We start from the raw sequence: 20,916 nt of genomic DNA on the forward strand, positions 1-20,916 counted from the left end.
CAAAATTTGGTTTTGGTAGTTTAGATTCATAAACGTGGCTACACACGGATGTCTTTGCTGTTTGTAATGCTGCTTCAAACACCGGGATTCTGATAAACTTTATTTCACATGATCCCGTCAAAAAAGGAAAAGTAAGGCCCATGTTTTAACTGCATCTGCTCGACAGAGAGAATTCCGTTTGTCTAGGTACTGGTGGGAACTGAATCCTCTGATACGAGTTTTCATGAGTAAAAGGCTTTCACGGGGCACCTGGGTGGCTCAATTGGTTAGGTGACTGCCTTCGGCTCAGGCCATGATCCCAGGGTCCTGGGATCGAGCTCCGCATCGGGCTCCCTGCTCAGTGGGGAGCCTGCTTCTCCCTCTCCTGCTCCCCTGCTGTTCTCTCTCTGTGTCAAATAAATAAGTAAAATCTTTAAAAAAAAAAAAAAATTTTTTTTTTTTAAAGGATTTTCTACTGAGTAGCTTCTGTTCCATGTGCTTCAAAACCTGCACACACATTCCGCCCCCCGCTCAGGTACTTCTGGTGCCAAGGTCTCAGGACACTGCCCCATCACATTTGTGGTCACACCACACGTTCATAGCCATGCTGTGTATTCCTGGTCACGTGACATGGTCATAGCCGTGTTGGCGATCACATACGTGTTCATACCATGCTATCCCCTCTGGTCATCACCTTCACATTGGAGCTCCTGGCGAGTCCACTCAGTGGGAACCAGGAGTATGGAAACCATTCCCACACCAGACAGCTATCAGCAGCTTAGCTACCCAGGGGAGTCAGTGTGCACCCATAAATACACCCCAGAGTAAGTGTACGCCCCCGGGCAGGCAGGTCCCAACACGCCCCAGGCACTCCAACACCAGACAGGGCAAATGGGAGTGACCACGCTGGAGTGGAGAGAGGAGGTGGTCTGCAGTGATTGGGATCCACATTTGCAAATGTGACACTGGGTGACCGTGGGAAGCTTTGGCCTGAAGCTTGTCTCTGTGGCCCCACGGGAGTGCCCCCACTGGGCAGGAATAAGTGTCCCACTTGCTCACACTCAGGGCTTAGGGATGGCCAAGGGCATCTTCACACTAAAAGCCATAGCACTCCCCTGTGACGTTGATCTACATCTAACCTGGACACGTAGGAAGGAATGAGCGATAGCAGGCAAGATTGCCCCACATCAAAAGTGAATATGGAGGGCACCTGGGTAGCTCAGTCGGTTGAGCGTCTGCCTTCGGCTCAGGTCATGATCCCGGGGTCCTGGGATCGAGTCCCACATCGGGCTCCCCGCTCCGCGGGAAGCTTGCTTCTCCCTCTCCCACTCCCCCTGCTTGTGTTCCCTCTCTCGCTGTGTCTCTCTGTCAAATAAATTAAAAATCTTAAAAAAAAAAAAAAGTGAATATGGATTTTCGGCATTCAATTCTCAGTTGGCAAAAATGAATGCCTATGTTTCCCCCACAAGTCTAGAGAACCCACAAAACATTCCATGGGCCCCGGTTCTGTGCCTTTTACTTGAGGATGTTACCGTGATCTGTCAGAAGTCAGTGTGGACTTTTCCCCGTCTCCCTGAAATCACAGACCACATGCAGCCCAGACTCAGTCAGTGAGCACACGTGCTTCCTCATGGCGAAATGACAGAAGATGCCCCTCGGCTGGCGTTCCCCGCATGCTTTCTGCAGATACTGGATGCTACTCGAGCTCTGTGGACACGGACAGTGCCGTGAGGGTTCTTCCGTGTCTGCTCGGCTGTCTGGGCACTCCCCACCCTCTCCCTAACAGGAGATGCAAGAGCCACTCTGACCGCCGATCTCACGCCCGCGGCCCCGGATGCACAGCACCCTGCCACAGGCTGAAACATCCGGGGGTCACAGCACGCTTTATTCTCAACAGAAATACATATGTGAGGCCAGGAGGACAGCTCTACGTGGGGTCAGGGTGTCCTAATTCCAGGGGCTTCCTCCAACATTGGGAGCTGCTGCTTTACGTGGTGCCCCAGGAACATGTACATCTCGGGGCAGATGCAGCCAGGTTGGCTGCTAGATGGGTGAAAAGTCAGCCTGCCTCCCATAGTGAGAGGAGGCTGCTGGGGGGGGGACAGGGGTGGGCCCTCCAGGGCCTCAACTGTGCCGGCAGAGCGCAGCGGAAGAAGAGGGGCGCAGACTCATTCCCTCCAAACTCCCTGGGCCGTACGTCCTGCAGCATAGTACAGATACCTCTCGTTTATCCAGGGTTGGGCGCTTGCAAATCCAGTACTAACCTAAGTCACAGTGGGAATCAAACAGGAATGTTGCCAACGAACCGCCTTCCTTAGCCACTGTGGGTGGAGGTGAAGACCGTACGATAGGCGTCCCAGAAGGCAGGCTGTTGGGCTCCGTGAAGAAGCAGCTTTTCTTACCCAAAGAGGATGAAATGTCTCTCCTGTCACCCTCACCTGCTGGATCCCCAGCCCAGCAGGGACGCAGCGGGTGGGACAAATCGGGGGATGGAACATAGCCAGGGGCAGGCGTGCCAGTCTAATGTCTCAAACAGGCACCCAGCAGCTTGCAAACGCACGAAAGGGGCGAAGGTGGGAAGAGAGGAGGGAGGTTTCTCAGCATTGTCATCGGCAGTCGAGGCCTGACCACCACCTGGACCCCCTTGGCAGGAGCACCAAGTGGCTGAGGATTCCAGCCCTGCCCCGGGGGCAGGACCAATCCTTCCACATTGGCACCCACTAGCCTTTCTTTCTTTCTTTCTTTCTTTCTTTTTTTTCTTTTCTTTTTTTCTTTTCTTTTCTTTTCTTCTTTCTTTCCCTGGTTTTGAAAGCTCATAAAATCCAAGCTAATCAGAGCCCAGGTTACAAGTATCTCTTGATGTTTTTAGTTCATTGGAAGCCTTGCCAAGGTTTTTATTTTTAAGTGTGGGGCTTAAAATATCCCCTCCTCAGCTCCGAGCCAGCCAGGGGAAGCCAAAATAAAACACCATCTTCTTTGGAACATATGGCAAGTCACTGCTGCCGGAATAAGGGAGAAATCAGAAGAGAAAGGATGTTCTGGTACAAAATAAGAATGTAGGTTTAATGCATGGAAATATGCAAAGCTTCGTGCCACCAAGGGCTGTTTTCTGAGCACGAAAATGTTAACTACAGAGTTTACGAGAAGAAGAAAGGGGGCAAAGGCATTCTCGAAAACTGACCCAGACCCCGTCCGAGACCCGCGCACAGGAAAGGCCCGAGCGAGGCGCCGGCAGCTGTGGGATGCAGCTGAACCATTCCACGCTGTCCTCAGCGAGATGCTTCTGCGGGAGGAGCCCCTGCCTTGGCCTGCATGGTTCTTAAAGCAGTTCCCTTTCTTTCTCCTGCCTTTCGGGTCCCCCGCTTCGTCCTTTCGCTAAAGCATCCCGCTGCTATCACCAGACACACACGGTTGCAAACTAAGGTCATCTGCACTCAGGGGGCGCAGCTCACGGAGCTCATGGTGCTTGAACTGTTTTTAAGGCTTATTTTTCAGCAGCTTTTAACGTTCTCTGTATTTTTTTTCCTCAGTCTTTTGGTTATTTAACCTAAAACCGTAATTATCTTTCCGTGCTCTTAGCATTCTGGGGGTTTCCATTTCTCTCTTGTCTTTTCAGCAAATGCTGTATTTATTATTGTTGTTCTTAAAGAGCTGACAACGCAGAGTAGGACATTTTATGTAGTGTTACTGGAGGGCAACATTTTAGATATTCGAATTTATTATTGGAGTTCGAGTGTCACTAGAAAAAAATGCATACGCCAAAGGAGACTGTTGGTAGTGTGATCCTAGAGGCATCCGGTTAATATATAATGTATAAGTCTGCGTAATGGATACTTTTTATTATTCATAAAATTTTCAAATGACTCGCAGATGTGCACCCTGCAGCTGTTCCCCCCTCACTAATGGCCTAAGGCTCTGACTCAGAGAGGAGTTTCGTGCCAAAGGATTCTGGCAGCGACTACAGTCCTTGTGATATTCCCAGGGAGGAAATCATCCATTGTCAGCAGGGGTGATGATGACAGACCAATAAAAGGCTGAGTGGGGAGGAGCCAGTGAAGACAGAAGACCGGACTGGGCATGTTCAGAAGGCTGTTTTCGAGCTGCTTTCGAAAAAAAATGTATTGTCTTCAAAATTCTTTCCAGTGATTTACCTGAGTCTGCTTCTATCTACAAAGTCTGCTCTTCCCCCCAGGACAGAGGCCCAAGGGCACCTGGCCCCTGCCTCCTCTCCTCAGGGGCCTCTGCTGGCCTGTCCTCTCACCTGGACCTGATCTGACCAGAACCCCTGGGGCGTCTCCGTGACAACCCTCAGTGCTGGGCAGGTGGCCCCTGCTCCCGAAGGGCCCCCACCACCTCTCACTAGCATGGGCTGCTTTCTGCTGCCCCTCCCCATTCCCGGGAGCTGGCCGGGGCCAGGGGCATACAGAGCGCCCTCGGCTTCAGGCATCTGAAAACACTTTATTGGGGCGCTGGCTCTGGGCTGCGGCCAAGGGATGCTGCGGTGTTAAAGGTGATCAGGAGCTGGGAGCCCATCCAGAGAGGGCAAGAGGGGGTTGCAGTTTCCAGAAGCCAAGGGGGCAGATGAATGCCGGAAGCGTGGCAGTGGGGCAAGGGACACAGCACCCATGGGGACCTGGGCTTGAGCGCCACCTTACTTTCCTCCTACCCTCTGAAATCTGGCAGAGCCTCCCATTGGCCAGCCCACCTGGAAGCCGGAAGGAGGGAGCCCAGGGAGCAGCCCGCGCTCAGGCCCGGAGCAGGAGGGAGGAGGGTGAACAGACCTGCAGGCGCCGGCACCTCTGTCTTCCCTGGGGACCCAGGGCCAGCAGTCCTCCTTAAAATTGTTGGAGTGCCTTGAAGAGTCTGGAAGGGACACCTCTTCCAAGGGATAGTGGGCACCTCCAGGGACACTGAGAGTATTTTCATTTTTATATTTTTATTTATTTGCTTCTATACTTGAGCTTCTAACAATGTGTGTGTTGTTCGATAATAAAATCTAATACACCTGTTTGAAAACATAAAGCAGTAGCACAGGGAAACACACTATAGCAGCTGAGCCATCCCCAATCCGTCCTCCAGCTCTGACCAGGCCCCTGGGGTGCTGTGCTGAGACCCGGGGCTGGATGCAGGCCTGACCGCTGACCAGCCCACAGTGCACACTACGCTGGCTCGGGGTGCTCCTGCTGGGACAGGCAGTGTGATTCTGACAGCTGGCTCCCGGGCTTAGTGCAGACTCCACAGCCCCCACACCCCAAACTGCCCTCACTCCACACGCCAACTGCACTTTGGGGGTTCCAGGCCTCTCGTGCTTCTGACCAACTGGCTACAAATTCGAGAATTCCTCCCACCCCCTCCAGTTCAACCATTTGCCAGAACGCCTCACAGAACTTAGGAAAGCACTATAATGGTGGTTATAGCTTTACCGTAAAGTCCAGACGGGCCTCGAATGCAGAGCTTCACGCCATCCTCCCGGCACATCCCTGGGTTCCCAGCCAGGAAGGGGGCACGTGGGATCGCTGGTCACGTGACGGAGCTCAATCTCCAGCCCCTCTCCTCCCTGGAGATCAGAAGCTCCACCTGGTATCACTTGGCTCAAAGTCCCAACCCTCTAGCCCATGTTGGTCTCTCTGGCAGGAAGGGCTCACATCCTGAAGCTTTGTATGGGTCGTTGGTCACCTCCATAGCATAAACTCAGGTGTGGTCTAATGGTTTGGAGGCCCTCTCCCAGGAACCAGTGACAGAGACCTGCCAAATTCTTCCTGTTACGTGACACTGGCTTCCCAGTGGCACAGCCAGGGACCAGAGGGGGCCACGTGAAAGCCACAGCCCCGTGGGGAAACCAGAGGACGTGGACGCGTCTGGCAGTGCTCCCCTGACGGGCACCCATGGGTACCCAGAGCTCAAAAATTGGTCAGGAGAAAACCCAGACATCTAAGATTCTTCGGGGGAGACGGTATTGGCTGTAAATTCTGACGGAGATGCGGGCATTCTCAATGCAACAACAAAACCAAGTAGGGTCTGCTCAGAGGTGCAGGTGACCAGAAAGTCCCACATTTATTCTTTATGACTCCATATGTTTGGAGTAAACTTTTTTAACTTATTTATTTTTTTAAACTTTTTTTTTTAAAGATTTTATTTATTTATTTGACAGAGACACAGCGAGAGAGGAAACACAAGCAGGGGGAATGGGAGAAGCAGGCTTCCCACTGAGCAGGGAGCCCAATGCGGGGCTCAATCCCAGGACCCCGGGATCATGACCTGAGCCGAAGGCAGACGCTTAACGACTGAGCCACCCAGGCGTCCCATCTTTTAACTTATTTAAATATTTATAGACTGAGATAAATCTATGTTCTTAATCTGTTTGAATATCTTTGTCACAGCTGACATCGTGTAGTTGGTGACAAGCTGTGTGTGTAACTAAGCAGATCATTTCGTGGGACAGTTTGCTTCTGTTCTGAGGAGCAGGGTGTTGGGGTGCAGGGAGACCCACTCCTGGTTCCTGTCTTCCCCCATGAACTCGGGCGAGGTCTTTCACTTCACAGTGCCTCTACTTCCCCATAAAATGGAACTGATAGCACTTTCTCCTACTACCCATAATTTTACAACTGAATGATGGGTACGCAGAGGTTCATTATACTTTTCTCTCTGTTTTTGTGCATGTGAAAATTTCCAAACTAAAAAGTAAAAATGATAATAATAATGATAATGCCCTCCCGTGTCTACTACACAGGAATGCCAGAACGTTCAGCACTGTCTTCAGAGTACCTTTGCCTCTTGGAGAAGGACGCCACGTAAATACATTCTGAGTTATTGCTCTGTGGCCCTCAAATGATTGTATCACCCCTGGAGGTATCGTTGACAAGGAGACAGAAAATAGATTAGGACCCAGGGGAAGAACGGCTATGAAACACGAAAATAAAACTTCCAAAGCATCGGATGCTACGTGGAGGATTTCATCTTAGTATGACAAACTGGAAGCCCATCTGGGTAAATCAGTGATGTAGGAAATAAATTTGCAATATATCAAAAATATGTTGCCCAGTAGCTGACAATTTATTTCTGGAGCTCCATATGTGTCACATTTCCAGGCTCATAAATGATAAATAATAAATTTTTATTTATAAATCACTGGCTCCCAGAGGCAGATGAGCAGACTGAATGAAAAGACGCTGCCAGAGAAGCTGGTTAATTTCCACCAGCGGACTCAGGTCGACATGTGGTGGTTTTACCCAGTTTGGGGAATTGCTGAGCCAATGAGAAAAGCCGATACCTTTAGGAAACTGTGCCTGTCATAACTCGAAGTCGAGGTTGTGAAAAGTGCATCTGAGGTGCACGCAATGGCAGAGCCCTGAGATGCGGGTTGTTAAGGTTTGCACATTAGTAAAGATTGACAAACCCGTCCCTACTTGGAAGATGCGCATTTGAGAAGACATCGCAGCTGGCTTCCTACAAACCCCAGAGCTTTCTGTAGTAGTATAAAGAGAATTATCTGGTGTGAAACATCCTGAAAGGAAAAGAATGCCTCCTCATGATGTCAGGGGCACCCCTCAAAGACCTGGGTGATTGCTGGTCCGCACAGACCGTGGCGCTGGCTGAGGAGGGGAGCGCACGCGGGTGTTCAGCTGGGCTTCAGCAGCCAGGATCCAGAACTGCTTGGAGAAATGACAGTCGTGAAGAAAGGCAATATGGATGTTGCTGAAAGTGGGGAGGAAAATGTATGCAAAATTATTCCGTAGCTCCAGGCCTCCCAAATTTTTTTTCTTTTTTAAACACAGAACAAGTCTGAGTATACAGCAGTCTTGGTAATTCAGGATTGCTGATCGTTTTAAGGAGACAGGGAGTGGAAGCTTATCTTTGTTAGCATACCCTTCGGCCTTGAGAGAATAAGATGGTGGAAATAAGGTTTACAGGGGATCTTTAAGTCCGTAAGAAGTAACTTTATTTTTTTTTTTAGTAATCTCTACCCCCAACATGGGGCTCAAACCCATGACCTGAGATCAAGAATGGCACGCTCTTCCGACCAAGGCTGCCAGGCCCCACGGTAAGGAATAACTTTTAAAAAGACTTTGCAAACTTCTACATATAATTAGCAAAAGCTATGTTAATTATAAATGATTCCATCCTGGTGTGAAACAAACCTTCTAAAGATCCTTATTAGGCAAGAGCATGTGTCCCTTGTTCATACTGAACAAAAGTAGGAAAGGGGACACCCAGTTAAGCATGAAGAGCACTAGCCGGGATGAGGACCTGGACTCCGTCTTTACTGTGCCTTGAACTTGGCTAGACGGGTTTCTCCCCATAAAAGGACCCAGAGAGTTTCCCTCCAGCTCTAGAACTCTGTGAGCACATTCTGTTTTCCGGAAACAGAATCTCTCCATGGAATCTGGCTACTATTTGCACCTAACAAAAGTACGTGTGTTTGAGATATGTAATAATGTGGAGGCAAGGGAAGAAGAGGGCCATCTAGCCCGATGAGCAGCAAGCCAGACAGACACACAGCCACCATGGAAGGCGTGCTGTCAGACCCAGCCCACAGGTCTGGCCCAGGCTTTGTTCTTTCCTTTTTTCTCACTGAAAATTTGTTACAGAAACAGCAGCTCTGTCCTCTGATGTCTCAAGAGACGGTAAACGTTCAGTTTAGCAAGATTAGGAAAACAGCCAAGAAGGAGGGGCAAGAAGAAAAAGGAAAATTTTGGGTGTGATGTGCCTCGTTGTGCTAACTTTGGGCTGTCCCAAGTGCAGGAGGGCAGTGCGTCAGCTCCATCTCCCTCACCCCCTGGGCATCCATCCGCAGACTCCGCAGATGAAAACAGCTGATGTGGATCCCTTCAAGGGCCAGAGCGGCCAGCTGGTGGGCAGGACAGCAGGAGGGGGGCCTGCAGTGAGGCCACCACCTCTGTGTCCCCCGCTCCTCCTCCAGGCAGCAGTGCCTGAGCTCTGGGGGCCTGCACGAGCAGGAGGGCAACTTCACACCGCCCATTGTGGGCAGACAGGAAGCAGGAGGCAGGATTTGAAGGCACATTTTCTGAGGCTGACCCTCAATTGCATAATCCCTCCCGGAAGAAGCATGGGTGGGTGAGTGGCTAACCTGGACACAGGCCTTCCAGGACCGTCCCACAGCAGCCTTGGCGGTTCACGGTGCCTGCCTGCTCTCCTGGTGACCTCAATGTGCCATCATAAAGGCCTAGATAGAAATGAAAAAGGGTACTGTATCAGTTAGGGCTCTCCAGAGAAACAGAACCAATAGATGGAGATGATAGATAGATAGATCGATCGATCGATCGATCGATAGATAGATAGAGATAGAGATAGAGATAGAGATAGAGATAGATGGGTTCTAAGGAATCAGCTCATGCCACTCCAAGTGCTGACAAGTCTGAGACTTGCAGGGCAGGCCAGCAGGCTAGAAACTCTGGTAAGAGATGATGTTGCAGCTCGGGGGACCTGGGTGCTGCAGTTGCTTGAGCATCCAACTCTTTTTTTTTTTTAAGATTTTATTTATCTACTTGAGAGAGAGAGAGAGAGAACAAGCAGGGGGAGGAAGAGGGAGAAGCAGACTTCCCACTGAGCAGGGATCCCAATGCAGGGCTCGATCCCAGGACCCCGGGATCATGACCCAAGCCAAAGGCAGATGTCCAACCGACTGAACCACACAGGCACCCGAGCATCCAACTCTTGATTTCGGCTCAGGTCATGATTTCAGTGTTGTGAGATCAAGCTCCACATGGGGCTCCACGCTCAGCCCGGAGTCTGCTTGAGATTCTCTCCCTCTGCCTCTGCCCCTCCTTGCCCACCCTCTCTCAAATAAATAAATAAAATCTTAAAAAAGAGAAAGAAAGAGAGATGATGTTGCAGCTTGAGTCCAAGGCCAAAGGCTGTCTGCTGGTAGAATTCCTTCCTCCGGGGCGACCTGTCTTTGCTCTCAAGACCTTTGACTGATGGGATGAGGCCCACCCACATTATGCAGGGTAATCTGCTCTAAATTTTTTTTTTTTAAGATTTTATTTATCTGACAGAGACACAGTGAGAGAGGGAACACAAGCAGGGGGAGTGGGAGAGGGAGAAGCGGGTTCCCACGGAGCAGGGAGCCCGATGTAGGGCTTGATCCCAGGACCGAAGGCAGACGCTTAACGACTGAGCCACCCAGGCGCCCGTGATCTAAATGTTAATGACATCTAAAAGAAACCTTCACAGCCACATCTAAACTGGTGTTTGACCAAACATCTGGACCGCATGGCCCAGCCAAGTTGACATGTGAAACTAACCATCACAGGTTCCAAAGCTGAGGAAGTACCACCCCACCCCAGGGCAGCTAAGCCCGTGCCCAGAGCCAGCTGCACACCCTTGTGTCATTTCACAGTTCCTGCCTGTTGAGCCTCCTTCCACCCATCTACACACGTCAGCAGCCCCCCTTCAAGTGGGCCGTGTGCACGTCTGGCTGTGTGTCCAGGACCCCAGCCTGCTTCTGTTGTGTAGCATGGTCTGCCCTGCCGTTGGTTATTATGTTTTGACTGATCATTGGCCTAGTCAAGAAATCCTCTCTCTTTCTCGCTCTCTGTCTCTTTTTAAACATACAACAGAATATTATTCAGCCTTAAAAGGGAAGGAAATTCTGACCCATGCCATAATGTGGGTGAACCCTACAGACACCATGCCAAGTGCAATAAGCCAGTCACGACAGGGTGAAGGCTGCATGATTCCACTTGTATGAGGTGCCTGGAGGAGTCGCAGAGACAGAAAGGAGGACCGGGAGTACCAGGGGCGGGGAGCACAGAGCCTTCACGCCGCCAGATGGAAGCGCTCTGGGGATGGAAGAGGCAGTCATGTCGGCACCACAACGAGCATGGTGTGCTCAAGGTCACTGCCCGCTCACAAAGAGTCAAAACAGCAAACTTCATGTTACGTGTCGTTCATCATGAGTGTGGGAAGTAGATTCCAAAAACTTGGGGATTTTTAGTTATCTCTCTATGACTGATGGGTAGTTTAGTTCCACTGAAGGGTGAGAACATGCCCTGGATGACTTAAAATCCTTTTGAATTCCTTGAAACCGGAGCACCCTCACTGGCTCGCTCCATCCTAATGTTGGTGATCGTGTTTCGACTGTTTATTGACTTCATCAAGAAATGATCTCTTTGAAGAGCCGGCTTCTATCAGATTACAGAATCGAGTCATTTGGAGAATTGCTGGAGCATACACGATATGACAGTATTGGAACAGTCCCTGGCGTGGGCTGCGTGTGACCCTGGAGGAGTGCCTAAAAACTCAACACCGATTAGAATGAAAAGCAGGCGAGATTGAGCGTGGCGTGTGACACCCAGCACGGGAGCTTGCACCTTGCAGGCTCCCAATTACAGATTCGTAAGCAAGTGAGCCATGTCAGTGAGGAAAAGAAAACCCTGAAAAGAGATCCTGCTGAAAAAAAAAAAAATTAGAAATCAATTCAAACAACGTCACTCTTCTGGGGCGCCTGGGTGGCTCGGTAGGTGAAGTGTCAGATTTCGGCTCAGGTCACGATCCTGGGGTCCTGGGATTGAGGCCTGTGTGGAGCCCCACGATCAGCGGGGAGTCTGCTTCTCCTTCTGCCCCTCCACCAGCTTGTGCTCTCTCTTTCTCTCAAATAAATAAAATCTTAAAAAAAAAAAAAAGTCCCACCCGCTGCTCTGAAAGTGTGGTCGTTGGCCGCGAGGACTCCCCAGGACCCATTCAGGGGGTCTGTGTGCTCAGAACTATGATTATAGCGACACCGAGACGCTACCTGCCTCTTTCCCAGGGACAGGCGCCATGCTGGCTCAGGAGCAGCAGCGGGTGAAATCACGGGCTCCTCGGCGCTTCCAGGCAGTGGCATCACCTGTCACTGCTCGCCACGTGCTCTGCATCCGCTCCCACTTGCCATCAGAACAGGACGGTTTCTCCAAGGATGTCCTGATGAAACAGAATTTATTCATTAACTGTATAAGGCTTGACCCCTGAATATGCAACTTCTAAGATTCTGTGTGAGGAAATGGACCATGCCCACCAGCTTCCTCTGCTGCTAGAGCCAAGTACGGGGACTGCGTGCAGGAAAGCTTGTCGGAGGGTCTGCGCTGCGTTGGCTGCTGTTTCTTCATGGAACACCACGCTTATTGGAAGGAACAAGTGACAGACAAACTTTTGCCCATTAGGCTTAGGGATTCGGCAGACATTTTCTTAAAAATGAACAAAGTGAGTTTGCCAGTTCAAGGCAACCAATGGACAGTATTTGCTCCCAAATGATAACATTCAAGCTTTCGAGTAAAAATTAAAATTCTGAAAAACTTGTATCTGTCGCTGTGAACTTGATCACATCCCAGTACTTGAAGATGTTTCTGATGAGGCAGGTGGTGATTTTTTATACCGTCTAGTGAAATATATCAACACTTGCAGTGTCTGTACAACTCAGTGGATTAATATTTTTTAAATGATGGAGTGGCCGTGTGACGGAGTGGGTAATAGGTCCATCTGAAGTGCCGGAGAGACCAGTGGATTTTAGGCTAACAGCATGAAGCTCCACGTCACCCATGTCACCACGCACCTTTCAGAAACGTCTATGTGTAGGTTTTGGTGGAGTATCTATATAAACACTCCTCCACCTTCCAACTCCATGTCTTCACACGTGTCAACTAAAACAATATATCACGACAGACTGAATGCAGAAGCAGATACGAACATCCAGCCGGCTTCTCTTAAGCTACACATTAAAGAGACTTGCAAAAGTCTGAAACAATTTTACTCTTCTTACTAATTATTTTTCAGAAGTATTTTTCGTAAAATACACTATCGTAGTAGAGAATAATATGGAATAGATTTCTTAATGAAATCTTTTTTTTTAAACTAATACTTTTTTTTTTAAGATTTTATTTATTTATTTGACAGAGAGAGACACAGCGAGAGAGAGGAGTCACAAGCAGGGGGAGTGAGAGAGGGAGAAGGAGGCTTCCCGCGGAGCAGGGAGCCCGAAGCGGGGCTTGATCCCAGGACCCTGGGATCATGACCTTAGCCGAAGGCAGATGCTTAACAACTGAGCCACCCAGGCACCCCTCTTAATGAAATCTTAAATAAACGAATAAAAATATTTTAAAAGCGATTTCTTGGTTTTACTCTCTAATGCTGTATGCGTTCTTGAGCCTAAAGCCTGCGGGAAGAGCAACGGGGCAGTCTCTGGCTGGGAGAGCTCAGGGCGGGGTGAAGGGCCTTGTTCCAACTGCTCTGGGGAGTGTAAGTCTAAATATCCCAATTCTTCATATTTAGGAAATGCCTATCTTATAAATTTAACCTCTGGAGTATTTCAGAAGGTGGGAGGGGAAAGAGAGAGCGCTAAAGAAGCTCAGAACCAAGTGGTCTTTAAAAAATCATTGATATCGGGGCACCTGGGTGGCTCAGTCATTAAGCGTCTGCCTTCGGCTCAGGTCATGATCCCAGGGTCCTGGGTTCGAGCCCCGCATCGGGCTCCCCGCTCGGCAGGAAGCCTGCTTCTCCCTCTCCCACTCCCCCTGCTTGTGTTCCCTCTCTTGCTGTGTCTCTGTCAAATAAATAAATAAAATCTTAAAAAAAAAAATCATTGATATCATTGCACACCCACTAGAATGGCTAGTATAAAAACAAAACCAGAAAATGACCAGTGTTGATAAGGATTTGGAGAAATTGGAGCCCTTGTACACTGCTGATGGGAATGTAAAATGGTGTATCCACAGTGAAAAACAGGATGGCAGTTCCTTAAAAAATTAAAAATAGAACTACCATATGATCCAGCAATCCCACTTCTGGGTATATACCCAAAAGAATTGAAATCAGGGACTCACGAATTGGAACAGATATTTGTATATCCATGCTCTTAAAAACAATTTTTTGTAGAGATTTTATTTATTTATTTGATACAAAGAGAGTGCACAAGCAGGGGGGAGTGGCAGAGGGAGAGGGAGAAACAGGCTTCCCGCTGAGCAGGGAGCCTGACGTGGGACTCGATCCCAGGACCCTGAGATCATGACCTGAGCCGAAGGCAGATGCTTAACCAAAGGAGCCACCCAGGCACCCCTTAGAAACAAATTTAAAAAAAATTCTTCTGTACACCCATGTTCATAGAAGCATTATTCACAATAGTCAAGGGGTGAAAATAACCCAAGTTTCCACTGATAGATGAATGGATAAGCAAAATATAGTATTTACAGACAACGAAATATTATTCAGCCTTAGAACGGAAGGAAATCTACACTGAAAACTATGTCACTGATGAAAGAAATTGTAGAAGACAGAAAGATATGGAAAGACATTCTGTGCTTGTGTAAAATATCCATATCACCCAAATAAACATGCAAGATTCATGCCTTATCAGATGCAAGCCCCATCTAAATCCCAATAACATTGTTCACAGAAGAGAACAATCTTAAATTTTGTATGGAACCACAGAAGATCTTGAATAGCCAAAGCAATCTCGAGAAAGAATAAATCCAGGGGCGCCTGGGTGGCTCAGTTGGTTAAGCAGCTGCCTTTGGCTCAGGTCATGATCCTGGGGTCCTGGGATCAAGCCCCACGTCTGGCTCCCTGCTCAGCGGAGAGCCTGCTTCTCCCTCTCCCTCTGCTACTTGTGCTCTCTATCTCTCTGTCAAATAAATAAAATCTTTAAAAAAAAAAAAAAGAGAAAGAATAAATCCAAAGGTAACACCCTCCTTGATTTCAAACTATATTACAATGTTATACTAATCAAAACGGTATGTCATTAAGTGTCTGCCTTTGGCTCAGGTCATGATCCCAGGGTCCTGGTTTCGAGCCCCGCATAGGGCTCCCTGCTCCGCAGGAAGCCTGCTTCTCCCTCTCCCACTCCCCCTGCTAGTGTTCCCTCTCTCGCTGTGTCTCTCTCTGCCAAATAAATAAATAAAATCTTAAAAAAAACCACGGTATGGTAGTGGCATAACAACAGACACACAGATCAGTGAAGCAGAATAGAGAGCCCAGAAATAAGGCCATGCATATAAGATTAATTAATTTATGACAAAGGAGGCAAGAATATACAATTGGGAAAGCTGGACAGTGAAAGAGAAAGAAAGAAAGAAAGAAAGAAAGAAAGAAAGAAAGAAAGAAAGAAAGAAAGAAAGAAAGAGAAAAAGAAAGAAAGAAAGAAAGAAAGAAAATGAAAGAAAGAAGGAAAGGAAGAAAAGAAAAAGAAAGAGAAAGAAAGAAAGAAAGAAAGAAAGAAAGAAAGAAAGAAAGAAAGAAAGAAAGAAAGAAAGAAAAAAAGAGAAAGAAAGGCGGGGAGAGGGAGGGAGGGAGAAATTAGACCACTATCTTACACCATACACAAAAATTCACTAAACATGGATTAAAGACTTGAATGCAAGCCCTGAAACCATGAAACTCCTGGAAGAAAACATATGTGGTAAGCTATCTGACATCAGTCTTGGCAATGAATATTTGGATCAGACACCAAAAGCAAAGGCAACAAAAGCAAAGATAAACTATTGAGACTACATCAGATTAAAAAGCTTCTGCACAGGAAATGAGACCATCAACAAAATGAAAAGAAAACCTATGGAATGGGAGAGAATATTTGCAAATCATGTATCTGATAAGGGGTTAATAATGAAAATATGTAAAGAACTCATAAAATGCAGTAACAAAAAAACAAACGATCTAATTAAAAAACGGACAGATGGGGCACCTGGGTGGCTCAGTCAGTTGAGTGTCCGACTCTTGATCTCAGCTCAGATTTTGATCTCAGGGTGGTGAGTTCAAGCTCCACAGTGGGCTTCGTGCTGGGTGTGGAGCCTACTTAAAAAAAAAAAAAGATGATCTGAATAGACATTTTCCCAAAGAAGACATCCAGATGGCCAACAGACACATGAAAAGGTCACTGATGCTAATGACTTTTGCCCATGGACATGAAAACCATGGTGTGGTGGGGGCAACCCTCACCCCGCGCCCCCCTGCCAAGCCAGTTTTGCACAATTTGTGAGTCCACTCCAGTATTCCTGACCCATAAGTGTGTCTGTCCTTCACCCTTTCCTCTGAACTGGTTGTTCCATCTCACAGTTCCCTCATTCAATCACTGAGTTCAGTAAGACATTTGGCACACGTTGGTTGTGTATCGTGTGAGACTCAGGATTCCTTCTTTGGTCAACATTATTTTTTAACATTGGTCTGCCCCAGGGCGCCTGGGTGGCTCAGTTGTTTAAGCGACTGCCTTGGGCTCAGGTCATGATCCTGGAGTTCCGGGATCGAGTCCCGCATTGGGCTCCCTGCTCAGCAAGGAGTCTGCTTCTCCCTCTGACTCTCCCCCTCTCATGCTCTCTATCACTATCTCTCTCAATAAATAAATAAATAAAAATCTTTAAAAAAGAAAAAAGAAAAAAAAATTGGTCTGCCCCACGTTTGGCTGTGGCTGCCATTTCGCTGCTGCATTTTCCTGGGACCCTTGAGGGGGAAGCGTGGGTGGTGAGGACAGTGTCTCCTAGTCTTTTAGGACTTCATCGTTGGAATTGTTCTCTTGAGAGAACCAAGGCTTAGAATGAAAGTGTATGGGATCCCCCTCATCCTGGCCTGAGCTCTTCACAAGCTCTTCCCAGCTCGTGATCCTGGGGTCCTGGGGCTCTCCTGAACTTTCCATGTGCAGCCCCATTTTCTCCTCTGCATAATCCTCTCAGAGAGGTACTGTTGTCCCCATTGAAGACAGAGAGAACTGAATCTCAGGGAATGAAACCGCATCCTTGGAATTTACGTGGTTGGCAAAGCCAGACTTTACACCCAAGACTGTGGACCGCAAGCCCAGGGTCCCTTTGATTATACCACAACTGTCTCTCTCTCTCTTTTTTAAGTTTTTATTTATTTATTTATTTATTTGAGAAAGAGAGAGAGCCGGGGGAGGGGCAGAGGGAGAGAGAGACTCTCAAACAGAATCCTCACTTATCACAGAGCCTGATGCTGGGCTCCTTCTCACGATGCTTAGATCATGACCTGAGCCAAAACCAAGAGTTAGACGCTTAACCCACTGAGCCGCCAGGTGCCCCCACAACTGTCTCTTTAACACAGAAAAAGAAAATGCCACATGTGAGCAGCCTCTAAGATGGTCCCCAGGGATCCTCTCCTCTTGGCATTCATGTCTTTGTGTGATCTCCTCCCCTGAGTGTGAGCAGGACCTGTGACTTGCTTCTAACCAACAGAGTACAGCAAAGGTGATAAGATGTCACTTCTGGGATTATTCTATACAAGAATGTAATTTCTGTCTTCCTAGCAGACTCTATTCCTTGCTGGCTTTAATGAAACAAGCTGCCAGATCATGAATTCCTCATAACGAGGTCCATGTGGCAAGAAAGTGAAGGTGATCTCCAGCCAAAAGCCGGCAGGGAGCTGAGACCCTCAGTCCATCTGCCCACAAGGAAATGAACCCTGACAACAACCATATGAGCTTGGAAATGGATCCATCCCCAGCAGAGCCTTCCGATGAGCCCCCAGTCCTGGCTGGCACCCGTGAGACCCTGAAGCAGAGGACCCAGTCAAGCCATGCCTGGATTCCCGACGAGCAGAAATTGTGGTAATAAACGTGTGTTAAATGTGTGTTGTTTGTTTGAGATAATTTGTTACAAAGCAATAGATTACCAATACATTGGGTCTTAGAAACATTCATTCATGCATTCAACAAATAGCTTGCCAGGCACTAGTCCAGGGGCTCAGCATACATCAGTGAACAAAATAGAGTAAAATTCTTGCTCTTCTGAAGTGTGAATTCTAGTGTTTACATGTGTATGTGTGGGAGGGGAGAGCGCGTGTGAAACAGTTGACATAATAAGTTACATAGTTATACAGTTACATAGTATGTTCCATGTAGCTACACAAGTATGCTGGAGAAGAAAGAGGGGTGAGGTGATAGGGAGCCAGCCCGGAGTCTGCAATTTTAAACTTCTTTTGAGAAAGGATTTTGAGAACTACTTCAGGGAGGAGGCCAAGCAGATATCCCTGGGAGGAGTGCTTCAGGCAGAGGGTATACAGTGCAAATACCCTGAGGCTCAATGTGCCTGGAGTGAGGGAGGAGCAGCAAGGAGGATGGGGGAGGTGGGGGGGAGGGGAGAGGAGCTGACGTCAGAGGTGGGGGGTCCTGTAGATCCCCTTCGGCTACTGTGAGGACTTTTCTTTCACTCTGAATATGATGGAGCTCTCTGAGGGGTTGAGCTGAGCAGTGATGTGGTCTGACTTATATTTTTTATTTTTTTTGAAAGACTTTTTACTTATTTGAGAGAGAGCGTGCGCACGAGCAGGGGGAAGGGGCAGAGGGAGAGGGAGAAGCAGACCGCCCACTGAGCAGGGAGCCTGATGCGGGGCTCGATCCCAGGACCCCCGGATCATGATCTGAGCCAAAGGCAGACGCGTAGCCACTTAACTGACTGAGCCACCCAGGCGCCCTCCGACTTAAATTTTTAAAAAGCTCATCCCCATCATTACATCCCATCACTGCTGGTGCCTTTCGGCCCCCCACCCACCTGTGCAAACTGGGGCAGTTTACACATCAGCCGCACTGGCTGCCTTAATAAGCCAAGGGACTTGCCCTTATTTTTAAGTGGTTTTCTTGATCATTTTTCTTACTGATGCCTCCAGATCCTAGCCATCTGCTAAGGACAGCTGGAGCCCGACCCCCTCCCCCCCGCCCCGGCCTCCAGCCTTGACATCAAATCCTCCCCCTGCGCAATGCAGTAAGCACCTCTGTGCCCTGTTAGTGTTGGTGCTTGCTTTGCACACTAGATCATAAGCTTTGCCAGGCAGGTCCAAGTCTTACCTTTCTTTTACGTCTCCCCACTGAGCCTGAGATACCGCTCTGTCAGGCTGGCTGGCACCTCGGCAGAGTTCTTTCCACCTCTCCCTGTGGCTTCTCTCAAAGCACTTCTCCACCTCCATGACCACCCCCCACCTCCTGCAGCCTCCTCCTCACTGCCTCCTGGCATGATGGCGCCTGCTGTCACCTGCATACTTCTATGAGCAATTATAGGTGGCTTTTTATTTCATGCACCTAAACATGGTCCTTGGGAAAAGAGTAACAAACTTTAGGGAAAAAAAATGGAAGAAGAATAATCAGAATGGCTGGTTACCTACAAATGTTCTTTTTGTTTGGGAACCACCTGGTTCTCAACATTAGAGTGGAAGCCAGGATTGGAGGCAAAGGGAAGCAAGGAAACATGGCCCCTCCAAGACCCCACAACTAATTTCAAATTATTTTTCTTAAGCAGTCTCCCCCCATCCCCCAAATGTGTGAGCCTCAGGGCCACAAAAACTGGAGGGGATTACTGATGGTGCTCCCAGCCCTTTGTCTTCCCTCCCCTCCCCTCCCTGGAGATAGCCCCGGGGGAAAGGGAGAAAGGAAGAAAGGAAAGTGAAAGGAAGAAAGCTTAGCTGATCAAGGGGGTACAGGTGAGAAGACCAGAGCACACAGGCCAGAGGGCAGGTGGGCAGGGCCTGGGTCTCATGGGCCTTGTGACTTGTACGGGCTCTCGTGTGACCCTACACACCCAGGTCCTCTCTCCGGGTTCCAGAACCCCTCCGGAGCGCACTCTTGAGGGACAGGCAGGTGGGGAAGCATGGCCATTGATATCCCGAGGCAGGCGAGGCACCCCGCCCCTGCCCTGGCCCCTGGTACCCACCAGGTCCCTCTCAGCCTTGATGGATCATCATCTTCAACAACCTTGGGAAGCCTGGCTCTCCAAGTTCTACCAGCCCGACGTTACCTGGAGGCTCTGACAACAAACTGATTTATAGACATTATGCAACCTTATATTTTGTCTTCTCTGTGTGTTCTTCAGAAAGCGAACTTGGCATCTTAGATCTCATTCAAGTATTTGTGGAAACATTGGGCAGGTGTTTTGAAAATGTCTATGAGCTGAATTTAATTTTTCCCACGTAGACAAGGTTCATAATATTCTTGCTGAAATAGTGATGAGGGGAATGCTATTGGAGACGAACATGAATGAGCTCGTTACACAAATTGATGCACACAATAAACTGGAGAAAGCTGAGGCTGGCTAGAGGGAGCTCCAGCCTATTCTGTATCAGCTGGGAAGAACGGGAACCTTCCTCAGGTCCCAAGAAATATTAACATTGGTGACATCAATATCATCAATATAAAAGTGCCAAATCTGCCCACTTGTAAGTAAAAAATTAAAAAGGCCACACTCCCAGGTGAAATCCAGGGGCAAAAGTCATCTAAGTTTACCATGTAGTTGTTCACCAAAAATAGAGGTGAAGAGTCTTCACTTTTGCTCTTGGATTTGAGCCAAGATACTGTATGGAGGTTGTATAAAATCAGTATGGAAGTTTAATGTCTCTTTTCTTGCTCAGTGATTCTGAAGAAATTGGGTAGTTCCAGTGTGATATTTCTCTTTCTTTTCTGAACTGCGTCCCTATGCCCACCTCAGGCACGCCTCTATGTATTGGCTACTACTGTATTTCAAAAAGTGTGTGACATATCTTTAAATTATGTACAATCCAGAATGTTGGTGTTTTGTATGGATCACAAGGGCAGCATCCCGTAACTCCTCCTGTTGTTTGTCAGAATTGTTATTTAAAGAACTGAGTACCGGGCGCCTGGGTGGCTCAGTTGGTTAAGCGACTGCCTTCGGCTCAGGTCATGATCCTGGAGTCCCGGGATCGAGTCCCGCATCGGGCTCCCTGCTCAGCGGGGGGTCTGCTTCTCCCTCTGACCCTTCCCCTCTCATGCTCTCTGTCTCTCATTCTCTCTCTCACAAAAAAAAAAAAAAAAAAAAATCTTAAAGAACTGAGTACGTATTGCATGAAAACATTACACTTTTTCTCTTGGTTTAAATAAACTCCAAGGTAACTAGAAACAAAAACAAAACAACAAAAACGCAAAAACATGGGGCTCCTGGGCGGCTCAGTCGTTAAGCGTCTGCCTTCGGCTCAGGTCATGATCCAAGGGTCCTGGGGTCG

General features: G+C 48.4%; 1 long non-coding RNA gene across 1 annotated transcript; it reads left to right on the plus strand.

Annotated features, from left to right (window-relative positions):
* Nucleotides 1-1,376: 1,376 nt before the first annotated feature.
* On the plus strand, nucleotides 1,377-17,541 carry LOC145716540 (uncharacterized). The gene is made up of 3 exons (XR_014139300.1): nucleotides 1,377-7,694; nucleotides 7,934-8,020; nucleotides 17,222-17,541. It is a non-coding gene; the product is annotated as an uncharacterized LOC145716540 (long non-coding RNA).
* The last annotated feature ends 3,375 nt before the right edge of the window (nucleotides 17,542-20,916 follow it).

This window comes from Leptonychotes weddellii, chromosome 1 (assembly GCF_054177405.1).
Source record: "Leptonychotes weddellii isolate Sample4059 chromosome 1, ASM5417740v2, whole genome shotgun sequence".
Classification (NCBI taxonomy): Eukaryota; Metazoa; Chordata; class Mammalia; order Carnivora; family Phocidae; genus Leptonychotes; species Leptonychotes weddellii.